This window comes from Prinia subflava, chromosome 10, assembly GCF_021018805.1.
Source record: "Prinia subflava isolate CZ2003 ecotype Zambia chromosome 10, Cam_Psub_1.2, whole genome shotgun sequence".
Classification (NCBI taxonomy): domain Eukaryota; kingdom Metazoa; phylum Chordata; class Aves; order Passeriformes; family Cisticolidae; genus Prinia; species Prinia subflava.
This window is the reverse complement of record NC_086256.1, coordinates 13,880,922-13,898,464: the sequence shown is the minus strand read 5'-3', so window position 1 is coordinate 13,898,464 and position 17,543 is coordinate 13,880,922. Positions and strand designations below refer to the sequence as shown.

Here is a 17,543-nt window from a genome sequence, read left to right as displayed (position 1 = left end):
ATGTTAAAATAGAGCAAAATAACTTAATGCCGATCAAGTTGCAATTAAATTTTAATTTTAATTTACATTGTCAACTTTCAGTTCTTTCTGATTAATAAATAGAAAACTTGAACCTAAGCCTACTGAATATATTTATTTCTAACTGCCTTAAAAAGGTAGTTGTAGATATTCTCACGGAAGGCTTTATTTTAACCAAGAGATTGTGCAGAAAAGGATTGATGGAATTGATTTTAAAGGTATGTAGTAGTGAGGAACGTGTGATGCAAGAATGTAATAGTGTGAACAAAGTAAGATAAATAATTAATAAACCATCTATAAAAGATTATAGCTAGTTCCATGGCAAACATAATGCAGCCAAAATCAAATGCCATAGTGAGTTCCACTGCTTGTGAATTGGGCTCCTAACCTTGATAAACACGGAGGGTACTACATAATCTACTGAGATAATTGACTAAATTTCAGTTGGGGTTTTATAATTTATTCTTTAAGTATTTCTTTTTGTGAAACTTTTTAATCTTCTGATAAATTCCAAAAAAAATTTATTTGACAAGCGTTTCCCTGTTTTTGCAATCTTTATTGCATTTATCGGATTAGGTCACGTGCCTTTATGTGCGGATGCTAAGTATTTCACGAAAAGCCCGAAATGGCTGTTCCAGAGTGGCAAACAGCGGTTGTGCACACAGGAGGAAAACATTTGGCTACGGGTCCAAAGGCGAAGAGGAAAAGGACCGGAGGCGCGGGCAGAGGGCACGGATTTGCGGACCGGGCAGGCGCCGGGCCGTGCGCAGGGAACCGCCGGCAGCTCCGGGCCCGCGGGCGCCTCCGCCCGCCCCGGCCCCGCGGGCGCTCGGGGAGGCTCTTGCGCTTCACGGCGGGGCGCGCTCGGGGCGGCCGCGGGCTCCTCGGCCGGGGAGCGCTCCGCACGGTTCCTAGGGCGCTTCCCGGCAGCCGGAGGGTGCGGCGGCTCGGAGGGGCCGAAGGCAGACGGCCGCAGCCGGCCCTGAGGGCAGCGCGGCCCGGCCCGCCCAGCTCCTCCCGGCGGCCGCGGGCCGCCCCGGGCGCTGCCCGCGTGGCCGCCGGGTCCCTCGCGTCCTCCGGCAGCGAGACAGCGCGGGCCGCTCCACCGCGAGCCGGGGGGGCACCGGCGGACCGGCACCGCTGCCCCCGCCCGCGGCGCCGCCCGCTCCGCTCCGGGACGCCGCCCGCCGTCCCTCGGGCGCAATCCTCGCACGTACCTGTGTGGGAGGGCCCGCGCTCCGCGCCCCGCCCGGCCGCCCGCCCGCCGGCGGTGCCCCCTCGCAGGGAATGGTTTGTCCCGGCTCCCCGCCGTAACCTCCCGCTCCTCCTCCCGCCCGTGCCCGGCGCGGATGCTGCCGCCCGGGATCGCCCCGCCCGGGATCGCCCCGCCCGGGATCGCCCCGCCCGGGATCGCCCCGCCCGGGATCGCCCCGCCCGGGATCGCGCCGCCCGTGAGGCGCAGCACGCGCCGCCCGCGAGCACCGGAGCGCTCCAGGACCGCCCGCCCGCGCCCCGGCAGGTGAGGTCAGGGTGAGGGGCCGGCGGGGCGACACCTCCTCCTCCTCCTCCTCCCGCGGCGGCGGGGGACAGGCTGCCACCCCGGGGAGGGAGAGGCGGCGGAGCGGCGGCCCGCCGTGATTCAGCATCGCCGGCGGGCAAGGGAAGCCGTGTCCGGCCCGGGGCTGCGGGGGTGCTGGGCGACCGGGGGCTGCCGGAGCGGGATGTGTCGCCGGGCCGGGGGCGATGCTGCGGGGCGGGAGCGCGGGGAAGTGCCGGCAGCCCCGCCGCCTCTCCGGTGGCCCGGGGCGCCCGGACAGCGCTGTCGCCCGGGGCCGCGGGCAGGTGCGCGGGCAGCGGCCCCTCGGGAAGTTTCCTCCATGCAGCGGGCAGCCCTCGCGCAGGGAGGGAGGATGACTGCGCGTGTCGCAGTGTGAGAAACAGGGAACCAGCAGGCATTCCAGGATTAAAGGTATTAATTTTCTCTTCTCGCCCCCCTCCCCCCAATTTCTGCATGCGGATCTCATCGTCTGTGCGGGTCGTATCGCATGTACGGCCGGGTCTCTTCGGAGCCAGTTAAGGTTAAAATGGGATCGTCTTTTGGCAGTGGTACCCAGTGGAGGCTGAAATGTAGAACAAGTTAAATCTCTGGAGATGCAAGTCAAATATCTTCCTGTGCTTTCTGCGCTTAGCTGGAAGCCCATAATCTGGGGGATCTTTTTGAATTTCTGCTGCTGAAACGACACATAATTGTAAGCAGAAGGGAAAAGAATTGATGCTGGAATTTGAACTTACTGCTGAACTCTCTGAAACTGACTTAAGGTCTCAATATTGATGTCTTCTGTGCCTTTCTTATGTATTTGCAGTTTGAGTACCAAAATTAGATTTTATTCCTTCTTAAACTCCCTCTAAACCAACCAAACACACACATCCCACCCACCCCTAGTTCAGTATACTTTTCTGTCTAAATCCCTCATTAATTAACCAGAGTGTTAGTACCTATCTAAATAATCAGAGGAATCCTGCTGGTTCTTTCCACATATGAACGATTAGAAGTACTTTTCTCTGTGGGAATTGGTTGTTCCCCAAATACTGCAGAGCATCTCAAAATATACAGTGACCTGGCATCCGTAGAAGATTTTACCCCTGTTTTAAGTGCTGTGATGGGGGTTTTGGTAAAAATAAGACCTGTCAATAACAGTTAAAAAAATTAGAGAAGCAGGTATTATGTCAGGGGTTTTCCTATGTGGTGGCTAAATATAATATCTGTGATGACATATGGAGCTATTACTTCTGAAGCAAGGTTCTCTGGAGAAAAATGTTACAAAGCTTCAGAAAACTACATGAGCTATTTAATACAGAATATGTGAATTCTTTTATAATGACAAATTATGTTTTCACCTGCAGGTATTGACCATATTATGCAAGAAAGTCCAGAAAAATAGTTATCAATTTTTAAATTTTTTTTTTCTTAGAAAAATGCCCCTATTCTAGATTTCTGATGGTTTGGATACATTGCACATATTTCCAAAGGGATCTGCCCAGCACTTTGGGAGTGTTAGAAGAGACCAGGAGATCAAGCCTGTCAGCAGTTATTAGGTAATTATTCCAGTAATCTAACAGTCATTTTAGTAATCTGAGGCCCAGGTTTGCAATCAAAATAAAATTTGTTCCCATGTTCTTCCAAAGCAGATAGTGATAAATGGGCAGCATAGATTTAGTAGTGGACAAGTCTGAAAAACTGTGAGATTAATTGATCAAGAAGCAGTTAGACACAAAGGCTTCTTGCAGTTTTTTGTATCGTTAGGATTTTTCTCTAAGATGTTTCTAATGCTGTATGTTGGTTATGAAACCCATAAATAAAATTTTGAAGGTGAAATGTGACATATTGATGCTGACTGCTGAATGTGCTTGCTCTGAATTGTCAACATCAAGAATGACTGAAGTATGATTTCTGGATTTTGAATCTCCATCCATAGATATTTATTATAAATTTTAAACATCTCTGTAGGATACATATATGGCAATTTTCTTGAACATCCACATTTTCTAATGGTCTGTGCTTTTTTTTTTCTTTTTTTTTCTTGCCTATATTTTAATGTGTTAAGGAATATTTTAGCATTTACTAGATACTTGCAGATGTCTCATACTAATTGAGAACACATTCATCTAAGTATGTAAATCCTTAGGAAACAAGAAATTGAAATTAAATGTTAGTGTCTGGAATAAAGAAATAGATATCATCTTCCAAGCTACCCTGCATCTACTTTTGCAAAGCCCATCTTAAAAAATGCACATGGCAGCATGTTGCAAGATAATTTTTTGATATGAGTTACAAATGTTTTTTAAATTTTATGCTACGATTTTATCAGTGTAAAGGTATCTTGTGGAAGCCAACGATGCTAATTTCTCACTTCAGTATTTTTCCCCAAATCTTCAGAAAATTCCAAGTGTTATGACTACCTGGAAGTGTTGTGGCTTTTGGGGCAATCCTAAGTCATGAAGACATTGAATTTTTTTGATAGGCCTTGTATCAGTCCCTGACAAAAAAGATTAATGCTTGCCAGTCTTTTTCTTTTTGATGAGGTATTTCCATCATCCATAGTTGACACAGTGACTCTACAATGATCTGAGTGGGAAAGGAATAGTTTGGATTTCCCTAAAGGAGAGAGTTCATTTTATTTGGAAAGGTGCATACAAATTGTCAAAGCTAAGAAATTTCACTGCAAGTAGCACAGCACTCATACTGAAGCATATTATATGGATTTTGTTTTTCCCTTGTGAACTTCAGAATACTTAGCCCTCGATTAATTTTTATTTTCTACATACCTAGAAGTTAATTGGGGCCATTTGAATCCTACTGATGGAAGTCAAATGGCCCTTATTAAGCACAAGGAGCTCTTTAGAGCTCCATTAATGCTTACCTAAAGTCCTGCCAGAAAGATACTTTGCAACTACCCCTTTTGCAGACATTATGAGCTTCCTGGAAAGTTTACCAGAAGCAGTGAACCTTTTAAACATTAATATTTAAAATACTAATGTATTTTTAAATTTAGAATGCAATTCGTTGATGTCTACTACACTGATGGGTAAAAGAATCATTTGCAGTTGAATGGATATGTGAGAAGAAGGTGACATTTTGAAGGAGTCAGCCTTTGAACCTGGCGGGCAGTGGAGCAAATGTTCCTGTCCCAGGGTTGCAACCCCTTGGAGCCAGAATTTTTCACGCCAGGAGATTCCATAGTCCTTCAGTCTACTGAATCCTCTTGTTCATGGTAGTGAAGGCAATAACCTACAGGTTCTGTAGGGCATAAAGCAATGGCTTTTTGCTAGGAGCATTTCCCGGTTTTCCTCCTTGCCTTCTCTCTGAAGTGTTCATACAGCTGTACAATATAGTTTCACAATTCTACCACATTAATTTTTACTCGTTTACTAACATTTTTGCTCTGCCTTGAATTCCATATACCTAGAAACAAGCTATAATATATTAGAATAAATTTTTGGCTTTGTGTTTTGAAAGGTTAAGTAAAGCAGACATAATGGTTCTTGCTTTCAATATCAGCTTTAATCAGAATACAGAATCTCCCAAATGAAGACCACTGTATACAATTGTACTGTTTGTTTTCCTGGTGTTCAAAATTAAAGTTCAGATAATTGAAAATGTTAAAATATCCACATTGTTTCAAAAGCAATATTACAAAATATAATCACATGGGGTTTTTATGAGCATTTCTTTCTGAGGACAGAGGAACAGTACAGCTTTACAGAGAGCCTAAATTAATAATAATAATGAAAGAAAGATAAAAGAAAGTGTTCTGATTTAGGGATCACTTTTCACTTTCTGGAGTGTAGTGGTGTGTCATGCCACTTCCCACTTACGCTTGTATTTGTTTTTGGAAGGATTCCAAACTGAAGTTTAATATGCATCACTGTCCAAATGCACCTTAGATAGCTACATTACTGTTAATTGATAGGAAAACTGACTGCCTAAAAGGATGGAGGTGCTTTACGCTGCAATTCAGGAGCCCTTTGTGGCCAGCAGTAGTAACAGAGTACTGACAGCCACTCTTCAGAAGAAAGAAATGAAGACCAAATCCACTCTTCATATATAATAAATGCTGCAGAAAGAGTTGAGTAGGGTGTGGGTTTCGCAGTTAGACACAGTGATGTGTTGACATGTTTATTTTCATCCTTGCTTAGTAGCAAAATGCTAAATATATTCTTCTTTGGTTACATTAAAGTATGCTTCCTTTCAACTTTGTCCTTGGGTTGGCATGTGTTTATTTTTAGCACTTGAAACCCAACACGGTTATATCCCTATAGGGTGCAGTGGAAGCACTAGAGTATAGCATGAGAAAATGAAATCAGATGCTTAATACTGAATTGTTGCAGGTAAAGAGGCAAAGATCTTGATACTGATTGTGAGCACGAAAAACAAGTGGACCGACAGGACAGAATATTGTGAGATTTGGTGGGGAAATCATTCTTACCTGCTTGCTCAGAATGAACTTTTCTTGAAAAATATAGAATAGAGCTGTATGATAGAAGTCTGTGCTTTCTATACTTTTGTGGGTGGTTGTCAAGTCTTTAGTGTTCATTGAACATGAAATTTCTGTGAATTTGTAATAGTGTTTTATCCTTCCAAGCTTATCTTGGTGGTGTGGAAGGTGGGAGAAACATGCAAAAACACTTCATATAAATTATTGGTGAAAGAAATCTCAAAGATGTGCAATTTATTCACCCAGGAAAAAACTACCCTTTGAATTATATTTTATTTCATGGGGGTTTTAAAGGGATATAATAGTATGCTAACTTTTTATGTCAACTTTAAGTCTTTGAAAGACTGTGAATTACTAGTGAGCATTAACAATTAGGCATTAATTTGAATAAAAAGGGTTTTTTTTTTTCTAAAAATGAGCAAGAATGATCTGAGAACACGAGTTTGGTACATTTTGTGCCACTTAAAAAATGGGAGCATTTACTGAAAATAATGTTTCTGAGGATGGAAAAGAGATATCCAGTGAATAAAATAAAGCACAGAGATATAGGAATCAGTGCTGTTTTGAGCCAAATCTGTTTCAAATTCATAGAGTTGGGAATCTTGTTGGGTATTGTGCTGGTGTTGGCTGGGGAAATGTTAATTTTCTTCACAGTACATAGTTTGGGGCTACATTTTGCATTTGTGCTGAAAACCACGTTGATAAGAGAGATTTTTGCTATTGCTGAGCAGGGCTTACATAGGGCTAAGGCCTTTTCTGCTTCAAGGCTGGGGATGCACGGGAAATGGAGAAGGGACACAGCTGGGCCAGCAGATCCCAGCCCACCAAAGGGGTATCCCATAGCACATGGCACCAGGCTGGGCAAATAAAGGGGGTGAGGAAGGGGGAAGGGGGGATGTTTGGAGTGATGTCTTTTGTCTTCCCGAAGAGCTGTTACTCATGATGGAGCTGTGGTTTCCTGGGGATGGCTGAATGTCTGCCTGCCCATGGGAAGCGGTTCATGAATTCCTTGTTTATTTTTCCTGTGCATGCCACTCTTGCTTTCCCTATAAAACTGTCTTTATCTCAACTCATGACTTTTCTTACTTTAATCCTGATTCTTTCAGCCATCCTGGGAGATTGAGGTGGTGGGGAAGGAAGTGAGTGGTGGCGTAGTGCTTAGTTGGCAGCTCAGCTTAGACAGTGACAGATATTGCCCCAGATCAGCGTCCACAAGTGCAGAAATAGAAGACAAGTAACAACAGTTAGATTTGAAAATCTGGACACCAGTTGAGAAATTATGCAGTTAATGACCCCGAGCAATCAATTAAAAAAGCCTATATATTACTTTGTTCTGTTGCCTCTAGGTATGAAGAGAAAATGAAAGGACATTGCGGCCTTTTTGCCAAAAGCAACACTCAGGAATACAAACACATACAGGAAGCAAGTCTTTGATATTTTATGAGAAAATGAAATAAAATAGATTAGAAATGAAAAAAAAAAAAAAAGATATGTTCTTGTGCATGTGTGTTTGGGGAGGTCTGTCAGATAGTCAACACACCATTTAGTTTCATTGATAAACGAAAAGTCTCAGTTGTAGGATATGTATACATAATATGGTTCCAGTTGTTTGAGGGTAATAGATTATTGGTACAGTTGAAGCTGAGTCTCTGCAACAGCTGGATGTAAGACACTTGGAACCAAGACAGTATGAGGAGCCATGGGGAAAAGTCATCTGTGGGAAGAGACTTCAGGAGAGATGTCCAGATTGCACTCCCTGTTCTATTCTTCCACATGAAATTGCATCTCAGTTGGTCACAAGTTTCCTCCTATAATTTCCTACTGTTTTGAAGTCCTTGAAGTAATTTCTTTAATTTTGGAAGTTGTACCTGGCCAGTCATGACTGAATAGAGGCCTTAATCCTTCTCATGAATGGGCAAGCAAGAGAGACATTCTCTGTTGTTCAGACAGAGCTTCTGCTCCTATCATTTGCAAACTAATAGGGTAGGAAGTAAGGGGAAATGTCTTTTACATACATTGTAACCTGTTCACATTCTGCTCCCCAGCTGCATTCTACCTGCGTTTGATTTCCAAAGACTGGCATTTGGGCTAGTAGGACTACCAACAGTTTATGTGAATATATCCTTTCCCATCTCACTAGAATCTCTCCATAATACTTCATCTGATGCCTTGGGAGGCTTTAGAACAGAAGCTAGCCAGTGTTAAAGGAATAAAGTAGGTATTTATTAAAAGGCCCTTCAGAGGATACACCTTGGCTGGTACAAGAGCCTGGCCGAGGCTACACCCAAGATGGACAGCATGTCATGAGTTTTCACACTTTTATAAGTTTTGGTCCATTTCCATATTGGAGTTAATTGTCCAATTACAGCTTCAGCTTAGGAAGTCCCATCCTCCCAGTCTGCTCTCTCCAGTTTGCTGTTGTTTGTACTTTTTGGGCCTGGGGCTGCAACAGTGTCCTTGATTTTTGGGCTGGAAAAGGATTGTTTTTTCTAACTAAACTGTGAGGAGAACTTGCTAACACTTTAAATGAAGTTGAGAGCTATATACTAATGCAGTACAGAATCTGGATAATATGAAAGCTAAAACTTAAAGCAACACATCGTTGTAGGGATAGGTATGGCACTAGTGGTGCAGTCAGTCTTGTCTGGCACATCTGATGGGCCTGACTCCTACAAAACTAATGCAAAAGAATGGAATGCAATGAGTGTCTCCACTTTTCTTTCATGGTTGTTATTTTTTGGCGGCTTTTGTTTGTTTATTTTTTCCTGTGGGGGAAGAGCAATCCATTTGAACAAAGGAACTTTCCAAGCCTTTTATTGTCAGATATCCTTTGTGGTCCACAGTCCATTGAAATGTACTGAGCTGTCAAATCAGAGCAATCTTTTCTTAATGTGCAAGAATAGTATGACAAAGAAAAGCCATCTTCTGAAATGATGTCAGAAAACAATTTCTTATTGGTATAAATTGACATTGTGAAAGAAAACAACCTCATTTGGGGAATATGAATGGTTTCAGAATATTACAGAAACAGCTATTCCAGTAAAGGATGTACCTTTTCCTCTTTCCATTACTACACTTAATATTTCATTTGGTTAAAAAATTGATCTATAAAATTGTAATGCTGGCTTCACTGAAACCAGATCGGTTTGATTTCAAAGCTCAGATCCCATTGGTCCGAGCCTGGAAGAGAATGAGAATCTTTTTTTTAATTGCAAATTATTAATTTCTTTAGCCTTCTTCGATACTAGTGTCTTGTGCTATTGTGATCTTGACCTCTTAATTCCATGCTTGGAGAAACCATTGTCCTGGTTACAGTAGCTCATATCCCTGTTATATCTCTTTCCAGTCACTGAGTCATTTTCTGTTTTTAGATTTTACTTCTTGTTAGCTTATTGTTATGACTAAATCCCACTGACTTTCTTCCCACGGTTCTTGTCACTAAGTAAAGTGGGAAATGCACTCTTTTCTTATAGCATATATTGTGCCTTTGTCTTGCCACCCAAAACACAGAGAGAAAATACCTAGAAAGGGTTAAGAAAGAGGTCTAAAAAGTGCTTGAGACAGGCTAAATGGGAAGGAGCTGCTGCTGCAGCTGGTCTTTCCCTGGTGTGTTACTGCCTGAAACTGTATCAGCTGTCAATTATTGATAGAAAAACCTGTTTCCGGAGGGCTGGCTCTTAGATAGTTTCAGCAATGCAACACTAACCGTAAGTGATTTCATTTTGCTATTTCTACTGCAGAATTATTTTAAAACTGTTTCTATATCAGTAGGAGGTCCTGGTATGACTATGTATTCTGCAGTATGTAATCTTGTCAGCTAAATCCATGATAAATAAATGTTTCACACTCTCAGTAATTGTGTGCAGAAGAATTTGGTATATCACCCTGCCACAAGCTGCTGCAAAGGTTCTGTTTGTTTGTTTGTGATGATTTGTTTGTCGATTTTTTTTCACTATGACTTTCTACTGCAGACTATGTTAATTGAAATCCATTGCCCTCAGTTTGAATGCTCATGCATTCTGTCCACCACACATATTTTGCAGTGAGTTCTTTTTCCAGGATTCTTGTTCCTTTTCTTTACTTTTTGTGCTTTTTCTCATCCATCCTTGAGTTTGCAGTTTATGTTTCCTTGTAATACAGAACTAGATTCAGTGTCATCTACTGAATGCAGTAAATTGTGAACCATTAGTTGGATAAAATGTAAATTGTGAACCATTAGTTGGATAAAATGTACTTGTGGAGACCAGCATGAAGCATTTTGGGTGGCAGTGTATCTATATATCACCTGCACAGTAATCCCCCTTTCTAAACATGTGAATCCTGCATGAGCTGTGGAATATGAACTCCTGCCTCTAGACAGCCAAGCAATTCTGAAACAGACACTGAGGCTTGTAATCTGTGTTGAGAAAGAGAGAAATTTGGAGACAACTCAGTACATTTGAGCTGTAATTGCTACTGTGATGAAAGTTTGATTTAAATGGACTGTAGTTTTGACATGGACAAGACCAGAGTCTTAATTATAATTCTGAATTGTGTCATCAGCAGGTCTCTCCTGGAACTGAAACATCAAAAGTGAATAGAAATATCTATATTTCCTTCACTAGGTTACAGAGAAAATCCTTTATGGTTGATCTCATTTATACTATAGACTTGAGAAAAACTTAGTAATTTTTGTATGCATCTTCAGAATGATGGAACTGGCAAATTTCCTGAAGAAAGCTTTTTCTTCTTTTCAGCAATTAAAGAAGCTAAAGAAATTGGGAAAAAGTTTCATGTTTGTGAAGTAATATTCAGAATCCTGCATCAATAGGCAACTATGAATGCTGGTTTATTCTCCCGTTTTTTTTTATTATTTATTTGGTATGTCAGTTGTGATCTCCGCCATTCTCATTTGTATTGACAATTTCTGAAAGATTTAGTGTTTTAGTTATTAGATGTGTTGTAACTTTTCCATACCTTTAGATTTAAAAATGCCTCTGACTCAGTTTGGTGCTTTTCCTTTTTTCCTTATTTGTGGTTATAAGGCAAATATGCTATTCTCTGGCTACAAATATTCTTCTAGTAGTGTGAAGGGTATGCTATGTCTGAGAGAGTCAGGAGCACAAAAGAATGAACTTAATGATCTTCTGCCTAGGATAATCTGAGGAAAAAAAAAAAAGTTTGTGGCTCAGTTCCCTGTCATGTTTTATTTTGGCTGGCAGTAAAGTATGTTGCTATAACATAAAAAGAAATTAATGTATTTGTTTCTTTGAAATTTTTAAAAAGCAGTAAGCTTTGCAGCCAGCATGCATTTGACTATGTAAGTTTATAATTTCTTTTTCATTATGAATGCACCTTTAAGAAATATAAGATTAAAGCAATGGAAAATAAAATTGAGCCTTGCTAAATGAATGAAATATCCCACTGCTCCAGCCTCTTAGGACTTTTATTTCAGAATACTTTTCAAGTGTAGCTCTTAGCTCTTAACCAACATTTTTAAAAAATTAACAATAAAAAAAAAGGAAGAAAAAAAGTAATATACATATGCCAGAACCACTTACTTTTACGTGTAGCTTTTTGGGACTTGACCAAGATGGATGAGGACAGGACTAACTGTGATAGTGTTTCAATCTTGGAACACTGGTCTGCTGTGGTTAAAGCCATGGAGGCAATAGTCATACTTAGGGCAGTTATCTCCTCAGGTTTTGGAATTATTTTAAACTACATAAAAAAGCTCTTGTGCTATTGACAGTATGGGCACTGCAGCTCAGAGATGGTGTGTGATTACTCAATAAATAAACTACTGAATACTACAGGGTTACCTCAGTAATGCTGTACTTATCATTCAGAAAGTACATTATCCTGATCCTATGAGTTCAGGCAAATCCTAGAAAATTACTTTTTGTAGGCTATTGTTCATGTTTTAAGTAAAAATTAAAGCTAGTGCATATGAAGTCTGGTGCACATCATTTTTCTCTCTTATTTGGGTATTCAAAGCATTCAATTTAGGATCAATATTTAAGATGTTATTTTTATAGGCTTTGTGACTACATGCTGTATTTCTCTACAGGTGAGCAGTATTTGCACAAAATATTCCAATAGTAGGATAATGGAATCTCATCTCACTGCCGATGAGGACAGAGACTCCATTTAGATCCCCTACAATGGATAAAATACTGTGACACAGAGGGTTTGGAGCCAATCCAGCCTTTTAAGGCAATTCTATAAATCAGGTCAATTCATTTAAAGAAGCTTCTGAGGGTTCACATCCTTTTGAAACTGCTTGATGTTCTCCTGTTTTCATGTGCAAAAATATTTTCAAATCAGTGGTACCCCACTGAGCCCCAAGTATTAAGCTGTGGGGAGGAATGCATGTTTTTGTGCAATGTTTTGTAGCTGCTGGGGTTTCTGGTTCATTTATCAGCTATTTGCAAACTCTTACTAGCACAGAGTGTTGGCTGCAGGAGTCTCAGTGATATTGTAGGCCAAATATGAATATTTCTGACTGTCACTTGTTCTGTACAGAGCAGAAGTATGTGACAGTCATTAAAATGTTAGAGGTCTACCAACACTCCTACAAGCATACAAGTATTGCCAGTGGAGCTGAGCAAATGGTTTCATAGTTAATAATGTCAGGATAACGTGATAAAGAATGTGTGGATCATGTAAGAGTATCTTTCTTGTACTTTCATGGTTAAGAAGCCTTTAAATAAATTTTTCTTGTGATTGCAAGAAACTTCTTTTTGGTTATTTATTCAAGACCCAATTATTGTCTTAACATTTGCACATTGGGTGCTGAAACTACAGGCTTATGTCTGCCAGTTTAAATTTCAGGCTGCCGTGGGAGCATCACCCTTGTTGTTAAACTAGAAAACAATGTTATGTGGCAGCATGTGAATTAGGATGATGTAATCTTCAATCAGAGTTGTCGTGGGCAGTGTGTGAGGATTTCAGCCCATGTCTAGTGATGCTGAAATGAATCTGTGAATCGCAGGCTTGTAAAATATGAGATGAAATGAGGCAGACCAACACAGGGCTGAGGTGTGGCTCTTGTGATACACAGAACTCTGTAGAAATTAATTTAACCATTCTTGTGTTTTTGTGCTGCTGAGCTTGAGGTTGTTTTCACACTAAGCCACTGCTGCCGGCTTGAAGCAAGGGAGAGAGAATTTGATGTGTGAGGGGGAACAGTCTAAAGATATCTTTTTCCCTTTTTTTTTCTCTTCCCCAAGATCCTTAGCAAATCTCTCCCTAAGGTCTATTTATAATATAATGAATCACTGCAAACATATCAGCTTCATTAAAGGATTAGTGCTTTTTATGCTAAGACAGCTCTGCTGATATATGTAAAATGTTAAATTGTCCTATCTTGTAGATCCCTAAGGCCTCTAGCTCTTACTAGAGAAATAAATCTTTTGAGAAGTGAATGACAGAAAAAGAAAGGAGTAGTATAATTCCAGCAGTGATTAGTGTGGGGTGTACACAATTTAAAGCACTTTGTGATGGCTGTTGGTGTGTATGCTGCAATGAAGAGCATGGATGGCACACAGTGAAGTAAAAAGCAAAGCAGAGATGCTCCCACAGATATCACAACTCTAATTCCTCTTCTAACTCTCATGTTTACCTTTTCCCCTAGCGAACCCACAATGTTAAAGTCACACCTCAATATTGCTATAACACAGAATCATTATTGAACACTGTCATTTCTGTTTTGTTGGTTAGAGGCTATGGCTGTCTCACCACAGAGTGCTGGCCCTTAGCGTGTGTCAGTCCATCAGTGAGTGTGGTCCTCATCCTCCATCCTGCTGTCGGTCCTCAAGACAGAGCAAACAAATGTCCCTGTGCTCCTTGGTTCAGGGGAATGTGTCCTTTGAGGTGATGGGTCCAGCCCTCCTGTGGCCAGGGGTGTCAGGGGTGTCCAGCCACTCAGCTGTCACCTGCAGAGCTCATGTGGCTGAGGCTCCAATGGTCTGTGCGTTCCTAGGCTGCAAATGCCTACAGCACACCAATGCTGTTTTAAATGAAGCACTATATTATATACATGGTTGTATATAAAATAATATATTTATATAAAACCATTTCATATATATATATATAAATAGTAAAAAATGGTTGTATATAATAGTTCTATAATAAACAGAGATTTGCTTCCGTTCAGCAGTGTACAGAACTTACTGTGATCAGGGGATAGGAATACTTTATGTTCCAGAGTTTGTGAAATGTCCTGCTGTCAGATTTATGGTGTTATTGACACTAAGTGAAGTGGTGAACAGTAGTACAAGATCTATGCATTGTCTCTGCTTTTTACTGCCAGAGAGTAGAACAGGAAAGGTGATAATTTTTTAGCAGCAAGTGACAGAGATCTGTCTTTTCTGAAATTCAGATTTTACTGTATAAAAGCATCATTATACTTGCTTGTTTGAGCTATTTTGTCAATATTTTCCCTCACCATTATGAATGTTAAATAATGTTATTTAAAGTTCACAGCATTTTATTTTTGAATTATTGATTTGTAAGACATGCAGATTCTTTTCTCCTGCCTTGTCAATTAATATATTTTCTATGTTTTACTGAACAAGTGAAAGATTCAAACCTTGACCTTTTACTGTACTTTTCTAATTTGGTCTCACTTTCTTTGATAGTCCTTGTTCAATATGCAAACCATAACGAAGAAACACTATAGTACTCAATTTGCCAACAGTCTGAAATATGTTATCACATTAGAAAGGGCTTTTGAAGGGTGAAAATGAGCTAACAGATAGTCATATTGTCTGCTCTGCTGTGGAAGTCACTTTGGAGGTCATTTTTTAAACAGAAAATCAATCTTCAGATTTGAAAGATTTGACATTGATTTAAATTTGGCCAGTGATTTGAAGTTTCATTTTGGAAAACGGGTGAATGAAAAAAGAAGCAATATTACTTCAAGACAGCACTGAAAATAAAAAAATTGCTTCTGTGCTCGGTTATGATCTCTGTATTTTGTGAGTAGGAAGTGATTAATGCTTGTGAAACTGTGATGTGAAGCCTCCACCATTTTAACAGCTTCTAATCCATTTCCTATTTTCTGCATCAGAGACTCTATACTGATCATTTCATAGACGTTTTGTGATATTAAACAATGAAAAATTTCAATGCAAAGCTGTGCAGTGCAAAGTCAGGAGGAGACCAAAGTAAAATCTGCTGTGGGCTAGCACTGCACAGCTCTAGGGCTCTGTGCCACAGTGTTGCTGAGCCTCGGAGCTGGCACTGCAGGGTCATCTCCTGGCAGGACTCCAGCCCTTTAACATAACCACTATGGCTTGGCTTGGGCAGTTGGTTTGGGGCCTTAGGGAAATGTTAGGAGCTTTAGAAATGCTGGCCATTCGGATAAACCAGTTCAGAGGGTTGTTTTACAGAACTGCATGATTTGAAAACAGTTGTGTAAATCATGCTGTTTGTATTCCTTTGTAGCTTATATCTGTCTCTTTAGCAAATCAAACACCTGAGGACTTTGTGCAGTCTCTTTATCTGAAAGAACTGCTGTATAAATGCCTCATCTCTTTGATAGTGGGAATGAAGGATGTTTAAATTAATAGACTTCATTTGACTTCAGAAAATTTCGAACCAAACCCTAATTACATGAAATTTTAAGCCAGGTGACAGATAGCCTTTTAAAAACAAGCTTGTCACTTTGGCATATCAAGCCTCAAAATGAAGATTACTTTTTGCATATAGAATGTCTGTGTAAGAGTGAGAACTTGCCACAAAATTGTTCTTTGAACATGTAACAATAAAACTGCTGTGCTTGTTTGTAGCAGGAGCACTTCAACATACATTTTATTAGGCCATATATTAAAAAAATCATGAAAGAGTACGAGGCTTTTAGTTCTGCAGTTTCATTACTGAAAATTGTTGTTATCTTGCTGATCATGGTACCGAAAAGGGCATTTTTCTTATAATTTCTGTTGATTTCTTAATCTCATTTTGAATCTGCATTTTATATCTTAATTCCAAATCAACAGTAGGTTTGCATAACTGTAGTAAATTGAGACATCCCTCACTAAGGTGTGTCCAGACTTCCACATGCTAAGCTCTAAGGGCAATTGACTTAAATGTTAGAACTCAGAACCAGAACTCAGATGTTTGCTAGGTCATTGCTCTGAAGACTATGTTCACATCTTTCTTTTTCCTGTTTCTGTGAAATTTTTGTTAATTTTCCAGCAAAGTGAAGAGTGGGAATGGCAGCGCTGTGATGTTGTCCTTCCTTCCCTGTGGCTACCTGCCCAGTTCTGTTACTGTATCTCCAGTGTGTCTCCATTTCACTGCAAAAGCTCCTTATGTCAGGAGTTTGTGGGTTTCCTTCCAGCTCCTCTGCGTTTCCAGACACTTGTGACAGCACTGAGTAAATTGCACTAATGGGCTTAGAGGAAAGCAGTCTGCTAGTTTGAAAATCTCTTCTAAAACATTCCACTGTGGATGAGTGAGTACTTATCTGTACCCAAAGAATTCAGGAAATTACCCTGACAATCCTATTTTCACCTGGGTATGTAGGATGTTAACTATCTTTGAGAGGTTTTGTCATATGTACCATGGCCTAAGATCTGAAGTCTTGTTTCCTGTTCATATATGTAAAATTAAGCACATGTATAACCCATGGAGCTTCTCGGTCTGGGTACCAGTAGTGTCACAATTGCTTAGAAGGAAGGAAGTTCTCATGACAAATGGTACACTGAGTGATGTGTGGAAAATGAAGTATTTTGTAGCAGGTGATTCTACCATTCTGAGCAATTAAATGTATCAGATTAAATAATTTCCAATGTGCATACGCAATCTAGTATTTTTTTCTTAGAGTGAACAGTTGTGGTTTCCTAGTTACTGGTATAATCCAAACTATGTTGAAGAATCTCTTTGAGTTGTTTGGAAGAGATTCTCAAATTGCACTACCTTATTTTCAGTTTGAATTTGACTCTGCCTGCTCATTTTTGTTCTGATTAATTAAACCTTTTTCTGGGATGCTTATTTTTTGGGGGGAAAAAAAGGGGTGGGGTCTAATAACATACACTTACTATTCAGAGATTAAAAACTTTCCAGACTGCATTAAGACATGAAGTGAAGGTTCCTGGAAGTAAGAGGTCACTTGTGAGTAGCCTGGAGAAAAAAACCCAAGGAAATTAGGAAGAGATTTGTTAAAAAAATACCTACATATAATCTAGGCCATAAGAATATTTTTCAGGCAATTTACTAACTTATGATGATACACTTAATTTGTGTAACAGCGTAATATACTATTAATTTTTGAGTTTCTAGAATATATTACAGCTTGTCAAAGAATCATTCTATTAGCTATGAAACCACTTCTTTCCACTGTCCCCTGCTCTTTACCAAGGCACTCTCATATCTTGCTCAGACTGTTCCTTTAAATAGACTTGAGCATCTGCTGTGTTCTCTGTGTGCAACATTTACCTCTCCAGCAAGAGTATCCTTCCTCTCCTGTCCCTGGAGGAAAAAAGATACTTTTTTTTTTTTTTTTTTTTTTTTTTTGGGTTGTTGTTGTTGTTGTTGTTTTTTTGT

The 17,543-nt window shown here is 40.3% G+C and overlaps 1 protein-coding gene across 2 annotated transcripts in view; it reads left to right on the top strand.

The window, feature by feature from the left end:
* The first annotated feature begins 1,786 nt into the window (after nucleotides 1-1,786).
* Nucleotides 1,787-17,543, top strand: part of TTLL7 (tubulin tyrosine ligase like 7) — a 66,018-nt gene continuing 50,261 nt past the window's right edge. Inside the window, exon 1 of one of the 2 annotated variants that reach the window (XM_063407373.1) lies at nucleotides 1,787-1,987. The gene's annotated coding sequence lies outside the window, so the exon portion shown is untranslated. The remainder of the gene's footprint in view (nucleotides 1,988-17,543) is intronic. The other variant, XM_063407372.1, reaches the window with a different exon arrangement.